This window comes from Dermacentor andersoni, chromosome 1 (genome assembly GCF_023375885.2).
Source record: "Dermacentor andersoni chromosome 1, qqDerAnde1_hic_scaffold, whole genome shotgun sequence".
Taxonomy (NCBI): domain Eukaryota; kingdom Metazoa; phylum Arthropoda; class Arachnida; order Ixodida; family Ixodidae; genus Dermacentor; species Dermacentor andersoni.
Window position 1 is genome coordinate 5,778,503 of NC_092814.1, and position 25,170 is coordinate 5,803,672.

The following is a 25,170-nucleotide window of genomic DNA, read 5'->3' on the forward strand; positions in this document are numbered from 1 at the left end:
GGAAGTGAGAAACCTGCAATCGACCATTGATTGCTGTGTGATGGCAGAAGGAATTCATGATCATGATCATCATCATCATTAGCCTGATTACACCCACTGCAGGGCAAAGGCCTCTCCCACACTTCTCCAACTACCCCGGTCATGTGCCGATTGTGGCCATGTTGTCCCTGCAAACTTCTTAATCTCATACGTGAGTACTGGTAAGGCACAGCTGTTATACACTTTTCTCTTGAGGGATAACGGCAACTTGCAGTTCATGATCTGAGAATGCCTCCCAAACGCACCCCATTCCATTTTTATTCTTCTGATTATTTCAGGCTCATGATGCGGATAGGAGGTCACTACCTGGCACAAGTAGATGTATTCTCTTACTAATTCCAGTGCCTGGCCACCTATCGTAAACTGCTCTTCTCTTCTGACACTGTTAAGAATTACTTTAGTTTTTTCCAGATTAATTTTAGACCCACCCATCTGCTTTCCCTCTACAGGTCAGTGAGCATGCGTTGCAATTGGTCGCCTGAGTTACTAAGAAAGGCAATATTACCAGTAAATCGAAAGTTACTAAGGTATTCTCCATTATCTCTTATCCCCAATTCTTCCCAGTCCAAGTCTCTGAATACCTCCTGTAAACACGCTGTGAATAGCATTCGAGAGATCGTATCTCCCTGCCTGACACCTTTCTTTATTGGGATTTTGTTGCTTTCTTTACGGAGGACTACGGTGAATGTGGAGCTGCAAAAGTTATCTTTCAGTATTTTTACATGCGGCCCGTCCACACCCTGATTCCTTAATGCCTGCATGACTGCCGAGGTTTCGACTGAATCAAACGCTTTCTCGTAATCAATGAAAGGGTTGGTTATATTCCGCACATTTCTCTATCACCTGTTTGATAGTGTGAATGTGGTCTATTCTTCAGTAGCCTTTACGAAATCCTGCCTGGTCATTTGGTTGAAAGTAGTCTAAGGTGTTGCTGATTCTATTTGCGATAACCTCAATAAATACTTTATAGGCAACGGATAGTAAGCTGATCGGTCTACCATTTTTCATGTATTTGGTGTCCCCTTTCTTATGGATTAGGATTATGTTGGCGTTTTCCCCAAGATTCCGGTACGCTCGAGGTCATGAGGCATTGCGCATATAGGGTGGCCAGTTTTTCTAGAACAATCTGCCCACCATCCTTCAAGAAATCTGCAGGTACCTGATCCTCCGCAGCTGCCTTCCTCATTTGCATATCTCCCAAGGCTTTCTTTACTTCTTCCGGCGTTACTTGTGGGATGTGAAATTTCTCTAGACTATTCTCTCTTCTATTATCGCCGTGGGTGCAACTGGTACTGTATAAATCTCTATAGAACTCCTCAGCCACTTGAACTATCTCATCCATATCAGTAACGATATTGCCGGCGTTGTCTCTTAACGCACACATCTGATTCTTGCCTATTTCTAGTTTATTCTTCACTGCTTTTAGGCTTCCTCCGTTCCTGAGAGCATGTTCAATTCTATCCATATTACAGTTCCTTATGTCAGCTGTTCTGCCAGTTCTATTCTAGCTGTAGGGTTAGAGGCTTTCATACATAGGCGTTTCTTAATCAGATATTTCGTCTCCTGCGACAGCTTACTGGCATCCTGTCTAACGAAGTCATCAACCACTCCTATTGCTCCTTAATGATGCCCATAAAATTGTCGTTCATTGCTTCAACACTAAGGTCCTCTTCCTGAGTTAAAGCCGACTATCGGTTCTGTAGCTTGATCCGGAATTCCTCTATTTTCCCTCTTACAGAGACCTCATTGATCGGCTTCTTATGTACCAGTTTCTTCCATTCCCTCGTCAAGTCTAGGCGAAGTCGAGATTTTACTATCCTATGGTCCCTGCAGCGCACCTTGCCGAGCACGTCCGCATCTCGTCTGATTCAAGGGTTAGAACTAAGTATGAAGTCTATTTCATTTCTAGTCTCACCATTCGGGCTCCTCCACGTCCACTTTCGGCTATCCCGCTTGCGGAAGCAGCTATTCATTATCCGCATATTATTCCGTGCTGGAAACTCTACTAATAACTCTCCCCTTCTACTCCGAGATCCTATGCGATATTTCCCCACTGACTTGTCTCGAGCCTGCTTCTTGGCTATCCTGGCATGAAAGTCGCCTTTCAGTATAGTGTATTTTGTTTTGACTTTACCCATCGCCGATACCATGTCTTCATAGAAGCTTTCGACTTCCTGGTCATCATGAGTGGATGTAGGGGCATAGGACTGTGCGACCTTCAATTTGTACCTCTTGTTAGGTTTCACAACAAGACATACCACCGTGTGTCCAATGCTTCAGAATTCGGGTATGTTACGAGCTATATCCTTATTAATCAGGAATCCAACTCCTAGTTCTCGTCTCTCCGCTAAGTCCCGGTAGCACAAGACGTGCACGCTTTTAGCACTGTATAGGCTTCTTTTGTCCTCGTAACCTCACTGAACCCTATTATATCTCATTTACTGCCCACTAATTCCTCCAATAGCACTGCTAGACTGGCCTCCCTAGATAACCTTCTAGCGTTAAAGGCTACCACGTTCAGATTCCGATAGCGGCCTCTCCTGACCCAGAGATTCTTAGCACGCTCTGCTGCGTCAGAGGTACCACCGCCACCGCGGTCAGTTGCTTCGCAGCTGCTGGGGACTGAGGGACGAATTCATGATAAGTTTAGGTGAATGGTCATCGACTAGGAAAGGTATAGCAACATACGCACTGACCATAAACGTATCATTATGACAATAGGATATGCACTTCGGAAAGAGAGCAAGGAGCGCCAAATTGGCAGTCCAAATTTCAACACTGAATAAATAATAAATTAGGTCACAAGAGTCGAGGAAGAACTTGGCAAATGGCCAAGGAAAGAGTGGGAATAGTGTGCTTCTAAGGGTAATAACTACAGAAATACGGAAAGAGAAGCAACATGCGCGTTGGAAAGGAAATAAGAAACCGAAAAGCTGGTGGAACAGGCAGCTACGAGAATTCGTCGCCGAACGAAAGAAAGAATACGAAGAGCACCCGCCGGCAAAGAAGGCGTTGTTGCCGCAGGATGAAGGGGCCAGTAAATGGGAAACATACCGGGAGACACAAGTATATGGTTTAAATACTGGTGCAAGCAATAATAAAAGGTGAAAGTGAACGTTGGTTGCCTTAAATAAGTGAGAAAAAAAAGGCCGAACGTAGAATATTTTGGAATCACGTAAAATTATTAGGGAGGCCGTCTGGAACAATACATCATATCTTTGACGAGGATGGAAACAAACTGGAAGGGGACGCGGCATTAAATTACATCCGAAAATAACAGCCGAATCTTTCCAAGGCAATTATGAGGTTCTAGTTGAGGAATAAAGGGGCATGAAAGAGAAACAGATGAAAAGGAGCTCGTGCTGACAAATTTCAACTGGAAGAAAGCCGAAGAGAAAATTCCTAAGCGCAGAGCCACAGGGCTACACGAGGTTCCCATTAGGCTGAATAATGAACTAGGAGAAAAAGTAAGGAAGCTCTGGTGGAAGCAGTAGAAAAACGTGTAAAAGATTAAAAAAAGTAAAAGAAAGTAGAATGAATTTAATTTGTAAAGGTGGGGGAGAAAGATAGAATCCACTCGCAGAGACCACTTACCATTACAATTTCAATATACAGGTTAGCAATGCAGGCAATTAAGTTAAAGCTGCAAGCATGGGCAGAGAATATTTGTATTTTGGGAGAACTTCAGAATGGCTTCAGAAAAGGTAGGCGTTTTGGATGACAGCCTGTATGTCCTTACTCAGTGTATTGAAATACAAGAATAGAAACGAGACCGTTCTATGTGGCCTTTTTAGACGTTGCAGGAGCGTAGGACAACGTAGACTGCAACATTTTGTGCAATATTCTGGAAAGGGAATGCTTAGGCGACGATTGTATACAGCCTTTGAAAGCGATCGACCTAGAAAATACCATTTGCGTTGCATGGGAAGGGATAAGCAGCTAGGAGAAAGTTCCTATCAATAACGCAAATCGTATGTTAGGCTACTTGCGGCGAAACGTTTGCACATCCCCTTCATCAATGAAACTATACTAATGAAACTATACTAGTGTTAATACTACTGTATAAAACACTAGTACGATCGAAGTTGGCATACGCATCTGCTATTTGGGACCCATACAATGCTACTCTCGTTCGCTTGAAATGGTTCAGAATAATTCGACTCGTTTCATTCACGCAAACTGCGATCGTACTTCTAGCATATCTTTTATGAAAAGCAAATTGTCTATACCATCCTTGTCACTAAGCAGAAAGACTGTTCGCTTATGCCTATTTCACAGGGTATTTCATCATCATATCCTTAGAAGTCAGCTCATTCTAACACCTACTTATCTGTCCTCTCGAGTTCATCACCGTCGTAAAGCAAGAGGCAGTTTTTGTCACACAAACATGCTTTTATATTCATTTATTCCACATAAAACGAATGACTAAAACCACCTTCCTCATGATATCGTGTCAATCGAAGACAACGCACTTTTCCACGGAATTTAAGTTGCTTTTTTTCAAACTGTGACCACGTGACTACATGCGCAGTATTTGTCCATGCGCTGTAGCGCTGTATTTTCCTTTTGTGCAATTCAGATGTGGCTAGGTTCATATTGTCACGTGGTGGTGACGTTAAAAAACACAGTAGCAATACTGTGAACGACAAAAGTAACTTTTATTGGGCGAACCTGTGCCTACAAAACATTGTAGGAAAATGATAGCGGCGAACACGGTCGGCGATCGTCGAAAATCTGATAAACGGGTCAAGCGCGTCGGCTTCTATACATAATACATAAATCGTCGAATGTTCTAGGCTAATCGCTGGGACTCGCGTGTCTTCCACAAAGTTCTATATTATTTGCGTCGCGCACACATGCAATCAGTTTTGACAAGGTTCGGTCACAGACAGCGGATGGAAGCATCGATAACATTCCAGAAACTTCCGATACATGCAGGCGCGTCTTGCGCTGTGCGATAACATTTGTTAGGAGGTGAAATGTGTCGCCCGATAAAGACAAGTACACGGGTCAATACCCCCCTTTAACAGCATCGACCCGATGCTGCAAACAAACGTAAGTAATAAAGAAAAGCACTCGTCGCAAAGAAAACAACAAACTAAGGAAGTTCGTCAGCGTGCTTAAAAGGGTGTGGGATGTCGTGTCTGCCGAAGGACGAATCGCAACATAAAAACGTAACGTTTCTTTATTCGACTAACGATGACAGCGGACGGGCATGTCCGCTGCCAACGCTATATTCGTCGGTATATTCCGGTAGCGGAAGGTAGAAGGCGGCATTTCTCAGCCAGGCAGCCTGTTTTTATAGCCACCGTCGGTGACGCATACCTCGGGTGACGTGGCGGTGGCGCTATGTTTTATCGACCATGCAGTCCAGCGTGCAGCTGTGTTATGCTGGGCTAGATGATAGGAAGACGGAGGTTGCGCAGAAATATGCGCGGAGTGTGTCGCCACAAGGGCTTCCGACGCACTACGTGGACCACTTCAGATCGTGCCCGGCGCCGCTGTGACTGCGAAATGCCGTCTGGCACGACTTCATAGTCCAGTTCGCCAACACGTCGGATGATTTTGTAGGCTCCGAGATAGCGTCGCAATAGTTTCTCATTGAGTCCTAGTCGACGTATTGGGGTCCAAATCCAAACACGGTCACCGGGCTGGTACTCGAAGAAGCGTCGTCGGAGGTTGTAGTGTCTGCTGTCGGTGCGCTGCTGGTTCTTGATCCGCAGGTGGGAGAGCTGTCGGGCTTCTTCAACGCGCTGGAGGTAAGTAGCGACGTCAAGATTCTCTTCGTCAGTGACGTGCGGCAGCATGGCGTCGAGCGTCGTCGCCGGGTTCCGGCCGTAAACCAGCTTAAACGGCGTAATCTGTGTTGTTTCTTGCACCGCCGTGCTGTAAGCGAAGGTTACGTACGGCAGGACGGCATCCCAGGTCTTGTGTTCGACGTCGACGTACATTGTTAGCATGTCGGCGAGGATTTTATTCAGGCGCTCCGTAAGGCCATTCGTCTGTGGGTGGTAGGCACTTGTCCTCCTGTGCCTTGTCTGACTGTACTAAAGAATGGTATGGGTGAGCTCCGCTGTAAAGGCCGTTCCTCTGTCGGTGATGAGGACTTCTGGGGCGCCATGCCGCAGCAGAATGCTTTCGACAAAAAATTTTGCCACTTCGGCTGCGCTACCTTTCGGCAGAGCTTTAGGATCAAGCGAAGCGGGTGAAGTAGTCCGTCGCCACGACGATCCACTTATTTCCCGGTGTTGCCGTCGGAAACGATCCCAACAAGTCCATTACGATCTGCTGAAAAGGTCTGCAAGGAGGCTTGATCGTCTGTAGTAATCCGGCTGGCCTTGTGGGTGGTGTCTGGCGTCGCTGACAGCCTCGGCATGTCTTGACGTAACGGGCGACGTCGGCGGTTAGGTGCGGCCAGTAATACCTGTCTTGTATCCTCGATAGCGTCTGGGAGAAGCCGAGGTGCCCGGCGGTCAGATCGTCATCCAGGGCGCGCAGTACTTCTGGACGCAGCGCCGAGGGAACAACAAGAAGGTAGTTGGTGCGGAATGGTGAGAAGTTCTTCTTCACGAGTAGCTTCTTTTGAAGCGCGAAGGAAGATAATCAGCGCTTAAAAGCCCTAGGGACAACGTCGGTGTGCCCTTCCGAATACTCGACGAGGCCATTTAGCTCCGGGTCTGCCAGTTGCAGTTCAGCGAAGTCTTCCGCGCTTATCATTCCAAAGAAGGCGTCGTCATTCTCGTCATCTTGCGGCGCCGGGTCAATGGGGGCACGTGATAGGCAATCGGCATCAGAGTGTTTTCGTCTGGACTTGTAGGTTACATTGCTGTCGTATTCTTCTAGTCTGAGGCTCCTCCGCGCCAGTCGTCCTGAAGGATCCTTTATATTCGCTAGCCAACACAACGCGTGATGGTCGCTGATGACTTTGAATAACCTGCCATATAGATAAGGGCGAAAATTAGTAGTAGCCCAAACGATGGCGAGGCATTTCTTTTCGGTTGTAGAATAGTTGCCTTCCGCTTTTACCAGCGACCGGCTAGCGTAAGCTATCACCTGTTCGACTCCGTTTCTCCTCTGGACTAGAACGGCACCGAGGCCTAGGCTACTGGCGTCCGTATGGATTTCTGTATCGGCAACAGAACTGACAACAGTAGCAACGAAAGACCTGGGGCTGCTGGGAAATGCCAGCATTTCTCAGGATGCCACAAATCTTACGAAAGGACCTAAATTGCAGCAAAACACATGTCTGTATCGGCGTACTCGTCGAAGTGCGCAAGTACCGGCGGCGACTGCATGCGTCGTTTGAGTTCTTCAAATGCGTCGGCCTGCGGCGTTTCCCACTTGAACTCAATATCACATTCAGTTAGACGTGTCAACAGCTCAGCGATGCGTGAAAAGTCCTTGACAAAGCGCCTGTAGTGGGCACACATGCCAAGGAATCTACACACTCCCTTCTTCTCGATGGGTTGCGAGAGCTGTGCGATGGAAGATGTCTTTTGCGGGTCTGGACGGACACCAGATTTGCTGATTACGTGGCCTAGGAACAGAAGCTCGTCGTAAGCGGAGCGGCACTTTTCCGACTTCAGAGTGAGCCCCTGATGACGTGATGGCCTCGAGTACTGTCGGAAGCAGCCTGAGGTGATCGTCGAAATTTCCGGCGAACACGACGACGTCATCCAAGTAAACGAGACACGACTGCCACTTCAATCCTGCTAACACCGTGTCCATCCCGTGCTGGAACGTTGCAGGCGCCGAGCACAGTCCGAATGGCATAACCTTGAACTCGTAGAGGCCATCTGTAGTGATGAAGGCCGTCTTTTCGTAATCTCTGTGGTCCATCGACGAGTAGTATTTAGCGTTGCAGAGCCGATCCAATGCGTTGTCTATTCGTGGGAAGGGGTATACGTCCTTCTTGATGATCTTGTTCAGACGACGATAATAGACGCAGAAACGTAAGGTTCCGCACTTTTTCTTCACCAAGAATACAGAAGATGCCCAAGGGCTTTTGGACGGCTGGATGATGTCGTCGCGCAGCATTTCGTCGACTTGGTGCCTTATAGCTTCATGTTCTCGCGTCGAAACTCGGTAAGGGCTCTGGCGGAGAGGTCGAGTGCACTCTTCGGTTATTATGCGATGCTTTGCGACTGGGGTTCGTTGAATTCTTGATGACGTCGAAAAGCACTGTTTGTGTCGTCGAAGCAGACTTCTGAGCTGTTGCTGCTTAATCACGGGTAGAATTGGATTTATGTCGAAGTCTGGCTCGGGAACTACGGTCGTCGGGGTAAATGCGGCAGAATCCGAGAGGACAAACGAATTGCTGGTTTCCAGAATTTCCTTGATGTATGCGATCGTCGTGCCCTTCTTGATCTGCTTGACCTCCTGGCTGAAGTTTGTCAGCAACACTTTCGTGTTTCCTCCGTGCAGTCGAGCGATCCCTCTTGCGACGCAAATAACACGGTCGAGGAGTAGACGTACGTCGCCTTCGATGACGCCATCTACTTCAACGGGTGTTTCGGTGCCGACCGAAATAACAATGCTCGAGCTAGGGGGAATGCTCACTTGATCTTCGAGCACACTCAAGGCGCGGTGACTAGGAAGGCTCTCCGGCGGTACCGCATGATCTTCCGACAGCGTTATTGACTTGGACTTCATGTCGATGATTGCGTCGTGTTGGTTCAGGAAGTCCATGCCGAGAATGACGTCTCGTGAACACTGTTGGAGGATAACGAAGGTGGCACGGTAAGTCAGGGCGTGAATGGTAATTCTTGCCGTGCACATTCCAGTCGGCGTTATGAGGTGTCCTCCAGTGGTCCGAATTTGAGGGCCTACCTACGTAGCCTTAACTTTCTTCAACTGGGCGGCGATGTGTCCACTCATGACGGTGGCTGCGTGGCCATCGAGAAGCACGTCGAGGTCGGTGGTTCTTTGTCTTGCATTACAGTTTGGTCTTGGCGTCGGATAACGGCTGCATCGCGTTGACCTGTGGCTAGTATGTGACGTCGTCAGGTCGTCTTTCGTCGTCGTATTCTTTGCTTCCAGACTTCGTCGGGATGGCGGCGTGCCCTTATGTCGTCGAGGTAGTCTCTTCGTAGTCTTCGTAGGTGGCGGAGGATCTTCGTCAGTTTTCCGGATATGGGCTCACGGACCGGCCTCGGGCTGTGCCAGTGTATGGACGGCGCTGCGGCGACAGGTAGCAGCCTGGTGATGGCGAACGCGACGGGCGTCGAGAGTTCCACTGAGTATCGGCGAGGTAGTCGGCGATATCGTGAGGGCGTTCACCCTCGCAGTCCCATCTCCCGGTATGGGCATCGTCGGTTGACGTGACCCGCTTCTCCGCAGTGGTAGCAGAGCGGGCGGTGGTCAGGAGCCCGCCAAACGTCTGTCTTTCTAGAATGTCTGGGCTGGGCGACGGGTGGGCGTGCTGGCGCTGGCGGCGGTGGTCGACGGAATCGCGGCGTTACAGGGCCCTGGCGCCGTCGTGGAGGGTGTCATTCACGGCGGGCGACGGGGGCCTAGGTCATCGCTTCTGGCTGGGGATGCGATGATTGTGGTTGCACCTCGGGGACTCCGAGCGATTGCTGGACTTCTTTGACAGTTTCGGCGCTTGAGGCCACTTGAGGTAGCGATGAAGGGAAGATCTTCTGAAGCTCCCCTCGTACGACTGCCCTGATGGTCTCGAGCAGGTCGTCGGTGGCCAGTGATTGAACCCCGACATAGTTTGTTGGCTTGGTGCGGCGGTCGAATTGCTGGTTCCGCATTTCCAGTGTCTTCTCGATGCTCGTCACCTCACAAAGAAACTCGTCGACGGTCTTCTGTGGGCTTCTTACATTTCCGGCGCAAAGTTCCCCCTTTACACCACGCATCATTAGGCGGACTTTCTTCTCCTCGGACATTTCCGTGTCGGCGTGGCGGAACAGACGGCTCATTTCTTCAGTGAAGATCGCGATAGTCTCATTCGGCAACTGCGCTCTGGTCTCCAGTAGAGCTTGGGCTCGCCCTTTTCGCACGACGCTTGTAAATGTTTGCAGGATGTCCCTTCGGAGCAGGTCCCACATTGTCAAGGTGGCTTCTCTATTCTCGAACCACGTCATGGCGGCGTACTACAATGCGTAATAGACATGTCGTAGCTTGTCGTCGCTCTCCCGGCTGTTAAATGTAGCGATCCTCTCATAGGTTTCCAGCCAGCTTTCCGGGTCCTCAAATGTGGTACCGCGGAACGTCGGTGGTTCCCTGGGCTGCTGAAGAATTATTGGGGCCGCTGCGGCTGCCATTGGGGATGTCTTCTTGGTCGTTTCTGGACAATCTTCTTGGACTGTCTCCTCGGTCATATCTGGTAGAAGACCGTGTTTCGAGGGCAGCTGCTGTAGCCGACGGCTTGCTCGATGTTCTGGGACAACGTTGGTGTTGTCTTTTCTGTCCAGGCTTGGATTACGGCTTGTCGGGGGCGTCCGGTACATGGACGTAAAGCACCTCCACCATATGTCACGTGGTGGTGACGTTGAAGAACACAGTAGGAATACTGTGAATTACAAAACGAACTTTTATAGGGCGAACCTGTGCCCACAAAACAGGCTACAATTATAGCATAACTATAGCGGCGAACAGGGTCGGCGATCATTGAAAACCTGATCAACGAGTCAAGCGCGTCGGCTTTTATACATCAATCGTCGAATGTTCCAGACTAATCGCTGGGACCCGCGTGCCTTCAACAAAGTTCTACATTATTCGCGTCGCGCACACATGCAATCATTTTTCACATGGTTCGGTCGCAGACAGCGGATGGAACCATCGATAACATTCCAGAAACTTACACGCAGGCGCGTCCTGCGCTTTGCGATAACATTTGTTAGGCGGTGAAACGTGTCGCCCGATAAAGACAAGTACACGTGTCAATATAACTTGAAATTCATAGTATCCCTCTTAGTTCATTCCTAAATGATTACGTCCACTGCACATGTCGCTTGCATTATAGAGGGACCCGTTGCATTCTTTGACTTGGGATCCTCGTCTGTGTATTGTATCTTTCCAATGGATTGTATTTAAAGAATAATAAGCTGAAACTGAAACTTGTAGTAATCGTAGTTACTGTTTTTCGCATGTGACCCACTCCCCTCTGTAATGCCTTGGCGCTTGAAGGTATGTGAAATTAAAAAATAAATAAATAAATTGATAAATAAATAAGGGCCTGAGGCAGGGGTGTCTTTTATCCACACTGCTGTTTATGATGCACACGGTGAGGATAGCGAAGGTGCTAAAAGGAAGTAATATTGGGGTCAACCTCTCATACAAACAGGCGGGTACAGAAGTAGAGCAGCAGCGTCCAGGTTAATTTTATTCGGACGACGTTGTGTTGCTAGCTAACAAGCAATGTGATTTGCAATGTCTGGCTAATATCTGTGGACAGGAAGGCGACAATTTGGTTTGAAATTTAGCGTTAGAAAATCAGGCGTTATGGTATTTAATGAAAACAGTGAACATACAGCGGCAACACAGGGCGTGGAAATACCTTGGGTAAAATGATATAAATACCATGGTATATGGATGAACAGAGGCAAAAGATAGATGGAAACACAGGAAAAATTAACTTAGGTACGAGGTGCTCCGGGGTATGTGGAAAAGTGTAATGGTTCCAGGAATTACTTTTGGAAATGAGGTCGTTTGCTTGAAATCAGGGGTACAACAAGGACTCGATGGCAACCAAAGGTCAGTGGGACTACTCGCATTGGGCGCTCACGGGAAGACTACAAATGAAGCTGTGCAGGGTGATATGGGCTGGACAAATTTTGAAGTGAGGAAAGCTCACAGAAAAATTGATTATGAAGAATTGTTGAAGAATATGGAAGAATGTAAATGGGCTGGGATAGTGTTGAGGTATCTGTACAGGAAAAACATTGATTCACACTAGAGGAAAATAACTAGGAAGCTTACCAGCAAGTATGCGGCATGTAGGGTGAGCAACACAGCCACAAAGAATGTCAAGCGGAAAGTCAGATTGGCTCAAATAATCTCATGGGTGGCCGTAATGGAAAAGGAAGCTACCATGAGTAAGTACTTGAGAGGAATAAACGAAAGCAGGAAAGAAACGTTTTGCGATAACTGAAAGGGCCGCTCATTACTTTTGGAAGCAATATCAGGATGCCTTAGAACAAGCACTTATAAATCGACATATCCGAAGGGGTACCCAAAGTTTTAATTACAATAAGAAAGTCAATGAGAGATTTACATAAAATTTTTGTCATTGTCATTGCCATGCATACTTGTGCAAATATCAAATCTTTCTCTAAAGTAGTTTTCTTTCCACAGGCTGTAGACGGCATGAACGTGCATGATGAACCAAGTTGAAGCTCGAAGTGTCGTAAAGTTCCTCCATTTGAAGGGCAACAACACAACACACGCGAAATCCATGACGAAATGAAAGCTGTCTAATGGGATGAAAACCCATTATAGGACCCGTTTGTGAGATGGTAGAGGAACTGTCAAAATGGTCACATGTCCCTGGCAGACGAGCCACGAGCGTGTAGACCCTCAATCAAGGATGATCTTATACCATAGTGAAGAACGTGAAGGCCGTTATCCTTGACGGCAGAAGATCGACAGTGGAAAGAGTGATGGCGGCGACTGGACCAAGTTAGGAAACTGCGTGGAGGAATATTCATTAGGAACTGCAGATGAATAACGTGTTTGAAGGCTGGGTACCTCGCTAGTTGACACCTTTTCAAAAGCAAACTCGCCACGACCTTTCCCAGAAGAACTTGACTATGCTGGAGTGGAATCACGACGATTTTTCGGCCCGTCTCGTCACTGTAAACGAGTGCTACGTATACCTCTGCGATGCGGAGACCAAAGAATTGAGCATGGAGTGGGAACATTCATCCTCCACCCCTCACAAAAAGGCGAAGTTCCAGAAATCTGAAGGGTGAGACACTGAACACCGATTGCTACTGAAAGCTTCTGGAGAAACTGCTTGATGCATTGAAACAAAAATGTCGCGGCATAATCAGCAAAGGCGTTCGTCTCCTGGCCGACAATGCACCCGTCCATATGACCCAAGCATCCGTTGCAGCCGCCCACCGGTTCGGCTATGAACCTTTGCAGCATCCACCTTATTCGCCTGATCGTGCACCAAGCGACTTCTTCCTCTTTCCTGAGATGAAGACACGCCTTCGTGGTCAGCGATTTGACGACAGAGAGGATGTCATTTGCGAGGTGGAACAGTGGTTTTAGAGCACAGCGGAGGACTCCTACCAAGAGGGTTTGAAACGGGTGAAGAAACACGTAAAATGTGTGATTCTGGAGGGAGACTTCGTGTGAAGAACTAACTTTGACTACTGCAAGTGACTATTGTATGTTTTTTTTTTATTTCATGGCGATAATTAAAACTTTTGGATACCGTCTCGTAAGATCGGAGAACAAGCATGTGCTTCCTGCGGTAAAGCTAGGGAAACGATGGACCATATTTTATTAGAATGTGAAAATACTTTCCCAGCGGTCGATTTAGGCACCTCTGGCCTCCTTGAAGCAGTTGGGTTCAGTGAGAGCAGGGGGAAAGTAAACACGTCCGCAATGGAGACTGGTAAGAGTTGATTCGACGATTGGTGGAAGTAGGGAAACGACGAAGTGAGGCGTACAAAACCAAAGTTCACAATAGGGGTTCAGAAAGTTTGGTTATGGGACTTTATCGTGGTTTGTTTCTTTTCCTTTTCTTATTTTCATTTTTAACATAGGTAGGACATTAGGCAATATAAGAAGAGCTTGGTGTAGCAACGCACCACCCGGTTCCAAAGGGGACGCTTATAGCATCCATCCATCCATCCGGAAAGCTCGATCTGTATATCTGTATTCAGTTACGCGTATATCCATTCCTCACATTAGGTTATTCGATGATCAATTCGTCATATAGTGAAGGCTTGTGTGCCACAAAAATTAAAGCAATTTAAATAACAGCTTAGGAGGTATTAGGAATAATCGTTCAAATTTACAAGAGAAACACCTGTATCACTGAGTGTAGGGAACAAAAACATCATTTTCCCTCCACTTACCATTAGTTCTTGAAGAGAACAAGTCATTGGTTACAAATACCTAGGAGTAACGATTCGCAATACCATTTGCGCTCAAAGTAGGTCGACTACATTTGGCCACGCCGAAGATTTTTTTTTTTACCGCAAGTTGAAATGGGTGCCTCTGGACCTCAAACTTGCCGCTTTAAATACATTCATTTTAACAAAATAGAATATGGCAGGAGTGCATTGGATTGAATTTGCGTTAAAGATAAACATTAAACTACGAAGGACGAATCATGGAGAGCAAGGTTGACCATTGCTGCTCAGACGGTGTGTAACAAAAATACGCGCCAGAGTAGCTACTTCGCCACGCTGATGTAAATACCAAGCGGGAGCCGAAGAGGAGCGCCGCAGTTCACGCTTGCTGTCCGCGCGAACACAGCACGGCGACGCTTCTCGGTCATTGCACGCATAACCACTGTCAAGTTTTTCGTAAATACGCTACTGACCTATGCGCGATGTTCAAAACAAGCAATGTACGCAGACGACACCTTTTGCTCCTTGTGGGCGCTTCGCCCATTTTTTAAATCGTATTTTTGGTTACAGCATAAAGGGAATTAAAAGAGAAAAATGTTTTCAACAGAACCGCTTGTTGGCCTAGCTGGTGCTTGCTAAAAGACATGTTTTTTGTCGCTAAAAGACATGTTTTTTGGCTTCTAATATTGTTAAAAAAGTCCTCAAGCGTAACACCAGCTGCATTTTGAAAAGCTATGATGTCACTTTCTTCTATGCACATCTTTACGGCAACAAAAAGTGCATCATGTGGAATTGAATAAAACAGATCCTCAGCATCCATAGAAAACGCATTGCCTATGGATTGTGGAAGGTCACTTTCGGTGACCTCAGTCACCGAAAGCCTTTTACGGAAAGTTAAAGGTACCAGCGCCACAAGGGAGGAAGAAAGAGCCAGAACCGTAAGACCTGCATTGATTCCTTATATTCATAAGGTTTCCCATAACCTCAAGAAGGTGGCAGGCCGGTATGGTGTACCCATTGCCTTTTCTGCCCCCGTCAAACTGGGTCGACTCTATTCGAAAACCACACGCGAGGAGACCGGTTCGCAAGGCTGTGGCAAGAAGCATAGCACGTCCTACGGGAGATGCGCTACAGGCGTGGTGTACGAAATTCCCCTTGAGTGCGGCAAGTCCTATATAGGACAGACTGGACGCTGCATAAATGAACGAGACAGGGAACACGAACTAAATCTAATGAAAGATGGCGTGGCACATTTGCCTGCGCACTGCAAGGCCTGCATTTGCAAACCATGGTTTTCTGAGATTAGGATTCTTGGCAGAAGTAGATTTCAAACAGCACGTGAGCTGATGGAAGCCTACTATATAAAAAAGAAAGGAACAAATTGCATTAGTGATATATCTATCGTGCTCTATAAATCAGAAACCAGATTGTTTGGCCGCTGGGTAACGTAGACCTGTGAACTGCCAGCGCATGCGTGTTGTATGTATATATTGTTGGGTCACAGCCCAAAATAAATCAGTCGGAAGTGCCGCCCGTGTTGTCTTTATGTGTCTTCCTTTTGTGAGTGTTAAATTGCGGCAAAAAACATGTCTTTTAAAAATGTTTTCTTCGGTGTCAGTAAATTTCTCTACCGGAACACAAGAAACAGCACTCCTACCGCGAGAAGGCGCTTGGTAAGCCAGGAAGAAAGCCCGATAACAAAAAGTACAGGTGGCGACGCCCACTTTCCACACTGTGACGCCATAAATTTTAGCAGCGTCTGATAGAGGCCATTCAATACTTTAGCGATACATATTGGCTGCATAGTGTTCCAAAGAAGCCTAAGAATGAATGTGGCAAGTTTTTCAAAAATTTTACTGAACCGATGAGGCGGAAATATGAACAAAATACTATGAAATCCATGACGTCCAACGGATATAACGGCGCTGGGGTTTTGGTGCGAAATTCAAAAATGAAAGCTTCAACTTCATTTACTCTTTGAAAAATCAAACTATTATCGAGTGATTAATGACAACCCAGTTTAGAAAGAATACTTCATCAGCATTAATATATTTATTGTTTTGCTTTATTGTGCCATCACCAAGTTATGTCTGAACACTAATCAGAACAAGTACATGTTATTTGCCCTAGTGAATAAGCCATTAAATGTGAACATTAGACTTTCCTACCAAGGCCACATGCTAGAGCTAGGGAGGAGTGAAAAAATCCTGGGAATATGGTTTGAGGAAGACTTGGAACAAACACATACCTCGGTTACTGACGAAATTGAGCAGAAGCGTTGGGTGCTTGCCGAAATGACCTGCATTATTACCGCTCTGTCTAGAAACCACACTGTACTATACTCTTTTCTATTATTGACTTTTGTATTGCGCATTGGGCAGAACAACGATGTACTATTATTCTAAACTTGTTATTTTGCAAAAAGGGTGTTGATTTCTGGAAATTTTGATGGCCCCCCACACGAGCTGTGTATACATACATTTTTTTGTGACGTAACTTATGTTAAAAGCCAATCAAGTCAACCATTTCAGACTGCTCTAGCACGTAAAAAACAATAACCTATTCTGGCTGCAAGCTTTTCAGGAGCCTCCATGTGCTTTTCGCAACACATTAGAAAGATTGCAAAGATTTTACCTATTGTTAGATACGGACCATTAACAAGCATCGCATCTCCGAACGCAACCACTCGCGGTCGGATTGCAATGCACGTCGGGCTATCCCGCCCCCGTGAGCCGCGCCCTTTTGTCCTGCATGGCGCCTCCCGAAAGTGCCACTGGAGGCCGGCAACCGTAGTGCCGAGAAAGGCTGCTTTGCAGCATGGGAGGTCGTTCGAGGATGACCAGGCGAGCAGGCAACACCGGACAGCCATCGCATAACAGAGCCCATGGAGCGTCCCCATTGGGCGAACATAACGCCCTACGATTGGATGAAAATGGCGCGACCCCGACCGACTGAAGGAGCTGTCAGTCCGAGAACCACCGAAAAGAAAGACGTTCCTCTTGCCGCGGGCCGCAGCGTGCAATTTGCTGCCGGACGTAACGATGACTTTATTACTGTTATTTTACCTGTTTATAGTCATGTGCATAACGTAAATAAACCTTTCCTTTTCAAACTCCACCTCAACCTCGGGCAATTCGCGCACTCATGGACGAGATACAATACTATATATAAACGACAACACAACAAATATCAGCTACCTACATTGCTAAATAAAATAAACAGCTTTTTAGGCATAAGAATTATTAACTGTAAATAGGTGTTCAAGTATGTTTTATGAAAAATCATATGGAATTTTTGTAAGTTTCCTTACGCGCTGATATTTCGTCTTGAATATGTTTAGCCCTACTAGCATGTGACACTATAAGACATATTTTCTCTTTTATGTTGTGTGCTTCTAGCATATTCTTTTTTCGCTGATTTATACACGATCACCAACGATAGCAACTGTAAAAATTGTAACAGAATGGATAACTGGGCTAGTTGGTTTACTTGCATCTTGAAACTGTAAAAGCGCACAAAGAGGAAAACGATGAGACTGCGCTTTTACTGTTTCAAGATGCAAGTATAGATAAATGTTTTATAGTATAAATGTAGTATTGTAAAGGGCTGTATATCTGTAAATAGCGTCGCGTCGCATATACGTGTGCATTTCATTAATGTCTTGTCTTGCGAATGCTTGCGGAATTTTTCGTGCCAGGCTATTTTTTGTATTCTATTCTGCTAGTTGACACAATTTTGCTCCAAAAATATGCATGGTGGCCTGCATGCCGCGTTTCCAGGCCTTTTGTTTCAGTTTCCGTTCCTTGACAGAACGAAGCAAGGAAAGGCTCGCTCCTCATCACGTGACGAGTGCTGTCGGTCATGAGTCAGATGTATTCACCTCTGCTACTGCGTGGCTGGTGTCGTGTCTGTAATTTAACAGTAAGAGAATGCTTACGGCTATTTTACGGACGATTAAACTATAAAACTTACGTGCCGTAGTTTTGTAATACATTGCTGACGCTATCAATGTTTCACCTATCCGGCAAAACAGCGACTTACTTTTAAAAGAGTTATAACCCACCGCGTTGCCTCAGAGGATATGGCGTTGCTCTATCCTACCGCGGCGGCCGTATTCTCAACCAGTCTGAGTGCAAAATCTTTCGTGCACCATAGTAGAAGGTAATGAACTCCAGATGGTCAAAATTAATCCGTAGCACTCTAAAGTATTATTTATGACCAACTGTGCCGTCGCGAGATGGTAAACTCAAGAATTGTTTTATCTAGCATGTTTTACTATTTGTTACCCTTCATAACAATAGCGAACTCACAGCAGTGCCTAATAATTTTTTAGCTTCCAGGAGACTACACGGATGTGATGGCTTCGAGTATTGTGAGAGACGGTGCGCCATGTCAAAAAGAAAGAAATCGAAAAAGGCGTTTAAAATGTTTTCGTGACAGAATAACCAGGTCTAAACATTATGGCAGAAAAGTGGTGTCTACAGCACAGGAATATGTTGTGCATGTGTACGACAATAAAATCTTCACGGTTACTGATGATGCTTTAAGACTGGCACCGATACAAGCATTATGGCCTCGACAAGCTTTAATAATAGGGCTGGAATGTTGCACAAGGATATATATTCATATATAATATGATGCTCTTAAAAGCCTAAACACACACGATGATTTTATCATAACACCAGCGGACAAGGGTGGCTCGGTCGTCATAATGACAAAAGAAAATTACATCAAAGTCGTAAGACAGTTATATGACCGGACATTTTATAAAAATTTTCCTGTGATCTTACCGATGAATTCCTTGCCACCATTAAGGATACCATTCATGTATTGGTGAAGCAGAAGAATATCGACGATAAGACAGCACGTTCCTTGATCCGACTTTGTCCAATAGCCAGACGCTTTTACCTGCTGCCCAAAATACATAAACCAAGTTTTCCAGGCCGTCCCGTTGTTTCCGGCATAAGAACGGTCCCAGAAAACTTCTCTCGTTACATGGAAAGTTTAGTCAAATTGATTCCGCCCACATTTTCTTCTTTTGTTAAGGATACTAATGCTTTTCTTTAGTACGCAGTAGACCTAACTGTTCCTGAAGGCTCGCTTCGGGTGACGATGGATGTCACTTCCCTCTATACGAATATTCCCCTTATAGATCGCATTCAGTCTGTCTTTAACTCCTATGAACACTTTCGGTGTAATAGCCCAATTGACAGCTCAACCCTCGACGTTTTTGCTCAAGTTATTTCTCCAGATTAACAACTTCGAATTTAACGGTTTTCATTATGTGCAAATTAGAAGAATATAAATAGGAACAAAAATAGGCCCCAACTATGCCAACGTCTTCATGGGAGTGCTCGAAGACGCAATTTCTTAAGAGTGCACCACTGAAACCTATGTACTTTAGGTGCTACATAGATGATATATTTTCTATTTGGGCACGTGGTCATACTGAACTCTTAAACCTCATTCCGGCATTCAAGCAGGCACACCCCGCTATTAAATTCACACATCGTTACTCACCTTCGTCTGTAGACTTCCTTGACGGCACTGTTACTATTTACGATGGACGCCTAATTACAAACCCTACAAAAATTTAACTGACAATAATCAATTCCTTCGTTTTCAACGCAGCCACATGCGTCATTGCAAGAATGGTTTCCATGTAGCGAAGCGCAGCGCTTTAGGCGCATATACTCCGAAGAAGGTTTTAATTCTTGTTGCCAGGAGCTCAGGAAGCCACTTCTCATTCGTAAATATCCAGAAAAGATAATCGATGCCGCGATACACTGAGTGGCGTGACACGACCGGATGAACGTTCGAAAGGGCACCAACAAGCCCAGTGGCTCCCAGTCGGCCAATTTGATACTTATGGCTAAACCCCGTTAGAGCGATATTGTACGCGACGGCGACGAGCGACGGCTTCAAGCGACGAACGAGGCCGAATGGGCCGTCGCTTGAACAGATGGCTCGGTCTTTCTTGTCTTTCGATCGCTTCGTTCTATAAATCTAAAATTTGTCGCTCGTCGCTCGGAAGTACTATGAGCGTCTAGCCAATAGTGCGAAGGCCGAACTGAATGTACATCACTCAATTACTACCGATGGTCGCAAGGAACAAGCAAACGATTGCATTTCTATACGTGCAAGGATAAGAACCTCAGAACGACAGAAAGTTGACCTAGTTGGTAAGGATTCATTATGCAAAAAAAAAAGAGGTGAGGCGTGCAGACAGAACACAAGAGTTGAGAAATGGACAACACGAACGCCGACTATCAACTGAAGGGAGCACTGAGGCGAAACAAGAAAGAAAACAAAAAACTCATCTGCGCAAGCTCAGGAACGTTATCAGCACGTGTCAATCAGGTACATGTGTCGGTCTAGCTGAGAGATAACTGTTAAGGCACTTAATCTCTTCCTTATGTAAGCTAATCGAAGGGTGACTCACGCACGCACTTCCACCTTTATAGATGTGTCATTCCTCTACCATAGGACGCGTATCTTCATTCCTATGCCTGTACAATATCGCGCATTCATCTAACCCTGGCGAGCAGCAACAATCTTGGCAATGCAGGGAAACATTAGAAGGCGATCCACCGGTTAACGACCTTGTATGCTCCATTAGCCTTTGATTGATACACCGCCCCGTTTGCCCTACGTAGAACTGGCCACAGCTAAGGGGAATTTTATAAACCACACCCATACGACACTCAGTAAACCTGTTTTTCTTATTGTCCTTCACTGGACAAATATCTGTTCTTTTTTTGCCTTTTACTTGCTCCTTTTTCCTTTGCACGGCAGCGCATATCTTACCTAGCTTATTGGGGTCCACTTCTCTACTCTTGTATCCTGTCTTCACGCCTCACCTCTTTTTTACGATAAATAGAACAACGGTATAATGGTCCCCAATGGTCACATGTGCTCTGCACATTCCGCGGACAGGTGAAGTACTCCCATCGGCGACTCGCACAGTGCCCGGTACGGCGGGTGTCAGAACCTTTCTGAGCCTTCGGCGGAGAGCAGAGCTCATAACTGAAAGCTGCGCTCCTGTATAAACGACAGAACTAACAGGAACGCCATCAACTTCAATGTCCAGTAGGTTTCCACATGTAGGCAGGGTAACAGAGGATTTGTGGGCTTCACCTCCGGGAGCTGCACCGCCTAGTTTCCCTAAGCGAAGCAAGCGGTTGCAGAAGGGGACGAAGAGCGGTCAACGAGAGGCGAACGGGACCTACGACCTTGCGGAGACAGGGAGCGGCTGGATCTTGGTGGAGCACTGCCGACGTTGATGTTCCTAGTCGGCGTATAGGGCGAGAAAGTACGATTGTCTGGTACTTGGCGGTAGTGACTCGGAAAGGACCATCGAGGAGGCGACGACCAGTGGTTGCGGCAATGAGTGGCGATGTGTCCAAAACCGGAGCAATTAAAAGAGATGGGTTTATCATCCGCTGTGCACCAGTCAGCTGGGTTGCGACGGAGTGGCGGAAAGCTTTGCGTCTTGGAGCGAGCGGCCGGAGAAATCTCGTAGGTGTTTGTATCGCGGACCGAGCAGACAGATGGAATCCCCAAACTTGCTATTTCCTCCCGAACGACAGCTTGTATAAGGGAGATAGCGGGCACGCTTTCCCGACAGTCGGAACGAACGGGAGCCGGAGCCATGGCCTGAAGCTCAGGGCGAAAGATGCGCGTGATATCTTCCGGTCCTGTGGGCTGAACGAACTGCGGCGGGTCTTCGCAAGAAGATGTCGCGGCGGTATTGGGAAATCGGTCGAAAGTTTGAGCGACGCGGCGGCCCTTCGCTTGTTCCAAGCGCCGGCACTCCTTTATAAATGCATCCACAGTGGCACAATCCTTGCACATCAGGAGATTGAAGGCATCGTCTGCAATAACTTTCAGTATGTGACCAATCTTGTCTGCCTCGGTCATGTTGTTATTAGCCTTACGACAGAGGGCAGGCACATCCTGTATGTACATGACATAGGATTCTGACATAGGATGACGACCGACAGGTCTGCCAAACAGGTCTCGCATTTTTTCTTTGCAGACATCCCAGCTCGTTAGGTCAGCTTCGTGTGTGTCGTACCATTGCTTCGCAGTTCCTCTTAGGTAAAATGTCACGTTTGCTAGCATCATTGTTGGATCCCACTTGTTGTTGTCGTACACTCGCTCGTACATCGTAAGCCAGTCCTCGACGTCGGCGTTTTCCGTGCCACAAAATGCCCCTGGGTCCCGCGGATGAGTGAGGATGACCGTTGACACGGGCTGCTGAGGCGTTGTCGCTTTTGTCGGTTGATTTGCCATTGTGGCGGCAGGTAGAAGACGTCCGCTGCGAAGTTCCGTGATTGTACTCCACACCTCCACCAAAATGTTGCAGGAAGAAAGCAGGCCCACGAGTATAAAATAATGTATATTTACAAGTGAGGTATATGGCGTTCAGGCAACTGCCACACTTCGTCTTCCTCTAGTCCAATTCAACTTCTTCCTTCTCTTCACCATAACAATATGATACGTATGACTTGAGGCGACGACCGAACGCGACAGCCACCTCCACCGCACCGCTCGTCGCCGTCGCGCGCAAGATCTCTTGTATGGGGTTTATACTTTACATATTCCGCGTCTAACCCTAAGGTCTTAGGCATACTCAGTAAACAATTATATCCTTACTCGAAGCGACAGGTTAAACGCCGTTTTTCCTGAGCCACCTGGTGTCGTGTATAAGCGCTCGAAAAAGGTAGATGACATACGTCCGTCTTCAAAAATTACCACTTATAACCGGACCGGTTGCAGCCGCTGCAATAAACAACGGTGCAAATTAGTCTGCCCCCATATTACCCGTACATTGACTGCCACAAGCAGAGCCAGCCAATCCCCGTTCACAATTAAAGACAGCTTTAACTGTGATACCTCTAAGTGGTGCACTTACCTGAGTGCGGTACTTGCCACATGGAATACATAGGCCAGACTGAAACACATCTTAAGATCCGTTTTAACAATCACAGACCGCATGCCAAGTCCAAACCAAACCTACCACTCTCGAAACATGTTAACATGCCGTGTCACTCTTTTACCAATCTCAAAATAACGATACTCGAATGTGAATTCTTTACTAGCCATGACCATGAGCTTAGCGAATCGTGCCTTATTCATAAATTTAGCACTGTTTCGTCTGAAATAAATGACAAAAAAAGGAAAACTAACCTGTCTAACTTTAGATTGAGCACGAAGATACCACACATTGTAACGCATATATGATTTCTTCGTGCCAACGTTTTGTTTATCTATTGCGTATGTGGCTTTTCGACGCACGTTCGGCTTGAAGTTGTTGAGTAGTTGAACTACTCCTTTTTAGATAATTTGACGTTGCACTTAGAGCTGTCACGCGCCGACATTACGCCTATGCATGCGTATATGCGCGCCGTTTTGTATTCCCTGCGCAGGATCAGGGTGTCCACTCGCACTTACCTGAGAATCATGTTTGTATATTTCATATTGTATCCCGAACATATCTGCATTCATTTTATTCTGTAGTCCAATATGCGTCGAATTGATAATGATTTATGATTCGCAGTGAAATTTTTAGTCAGGGCACATGGTGCGCCCTCTGCTCTTGATGCGGTGCTATTAAAGCTATGTATCTAGGGAAAACACGGGGAAGGCCGGAGATGGAAATTAAAGACGATGAGCAAAACGAGAACAAGGTGAAAGCAGGAGCCAACGTTTCGATATATGGACTTGTCTTCTAGAAGGCACGTATCAGCTAATGCTATGCAAGAATTTTTCATGTGGTATTGTACTCTGAGGAAGGCTGGTCCACCATGACTAAACATGTCTTACTTCTAAAATGTTTGTCGCCTCTTTCCTGCACACACACACACACACGCGCACGCACGCATGCGCGCACGCACACACACACATAGATAGATAGATGGATAGATAGATAGATAGATGGATAGATAGATAGATGGATAGATAGATAGATAGATGGATAGATAGATAGATAGATAGATAGATAGATAGATAGATAGATAGATAGATAGATAGATAGATAGATAGATAGATAGATAGATAGATAGATAGATAGATAGATAGATAGATAGATAGATAGATAGATAGATAGATAGATACGTGCATAGATATCTCCCGAAAAGTGAGTCGAGTATCGGAAGAATGCGAGCGCATCAAAAAACACTTGCACTGTCGCGGTGAAGCAGCCAGCACAGGGGCGCGGCACACAGCAAATTGGCGAGTGCTATGGCGCGCATCAGCCACGAGAAGCCGATGGTCTGGAGCAGGAGACCAGCAGCTGCAGGGCCTAGACACCAGATAAGACAACACGCGTATGGTTAGACTAGAGGACTAGATGATTACAGTCGATTATAATGTAGTGCTTGAGACCTGAAATTTCATCGTTATCTGAGTCACTTGGTTGCAGAGATCGCGCACCACACCTCCCACAATACAGAGGGCCATAGGAATGTTCAACAAGATAAAACATTTATTTAACATAAATTGAAGACTGTCTTAGTGAACTAAGTCACACATTTTTTGGCAACACTCGGTCTGACAAAATGTGCGAGTGCAAACGACCTTATTGTGCCGAGGTTCAGGGCAAGCTGCTTGGCGAAACATGGGAGCGACGCAAGGTCGTCGAATGCAATTATCGCCTCCCTTCCTATAACAACACGCGACATACAAGTTTAGTGATTCCTGCAGCAGCACAGCATGACTTGCTGGCTAGGACATTGCGCTGAAGAGGTCGATTCCGGCCGCATTTTGACGGCGGGGGAATATAAAGACGTGTAGCGTCATTATAGCAAACAATCTCAGGTGATCTAAATCACTCCGAGGTGCTGACTATGCCGTGCCCTGCAATCGAATCGGCACGCAAAATCCTATTATTTCGTTCAAATGTTGAACACTCGTTGGCATCGGCGCGCACGCCGAGCGCGTCGCCGGCGTTAGTGCGAGCGCAGGATGAGGCGTCTGTGGAGCGCTCTGTGGCGCATAGCCTTATTTGTAAGGCGACAAGGGGAAGCCTGAATTTTTTTGGGGTACAGGAAAATTCATTCCAGTGGTCTTAGTTGTAGAGGCGTTCGCAATA

General features: G+C 46.5%; 1 protein-coding gene and 1 long non-coding RNA gene across 2 annotated transcripts in view; one reads left to right on the plus strand and one right to left on the minus strand.

Annotated features, from left to right (window-relative positions):
- Positions 1-25,170, minus strand: part of LOC129380402 (synaptic vesicular amine transporter-like) — a 1,298,997-nt gene that overhangs the window by 44,427 nt on the left and 1,229,400 nt on the right. The window lies entirely within an intron of this gene.
- On the plus strand, positions 5,546-13,439 carry LOC129380369 (uncharacterized). Its single transcript, XR_008608363.2, has 2 exons — positions 5,546-5,798; positions 12,343-13,439. It is a non-coding gene; the product is annotated as an uncharacterized lncRNA (long non-coding RNA).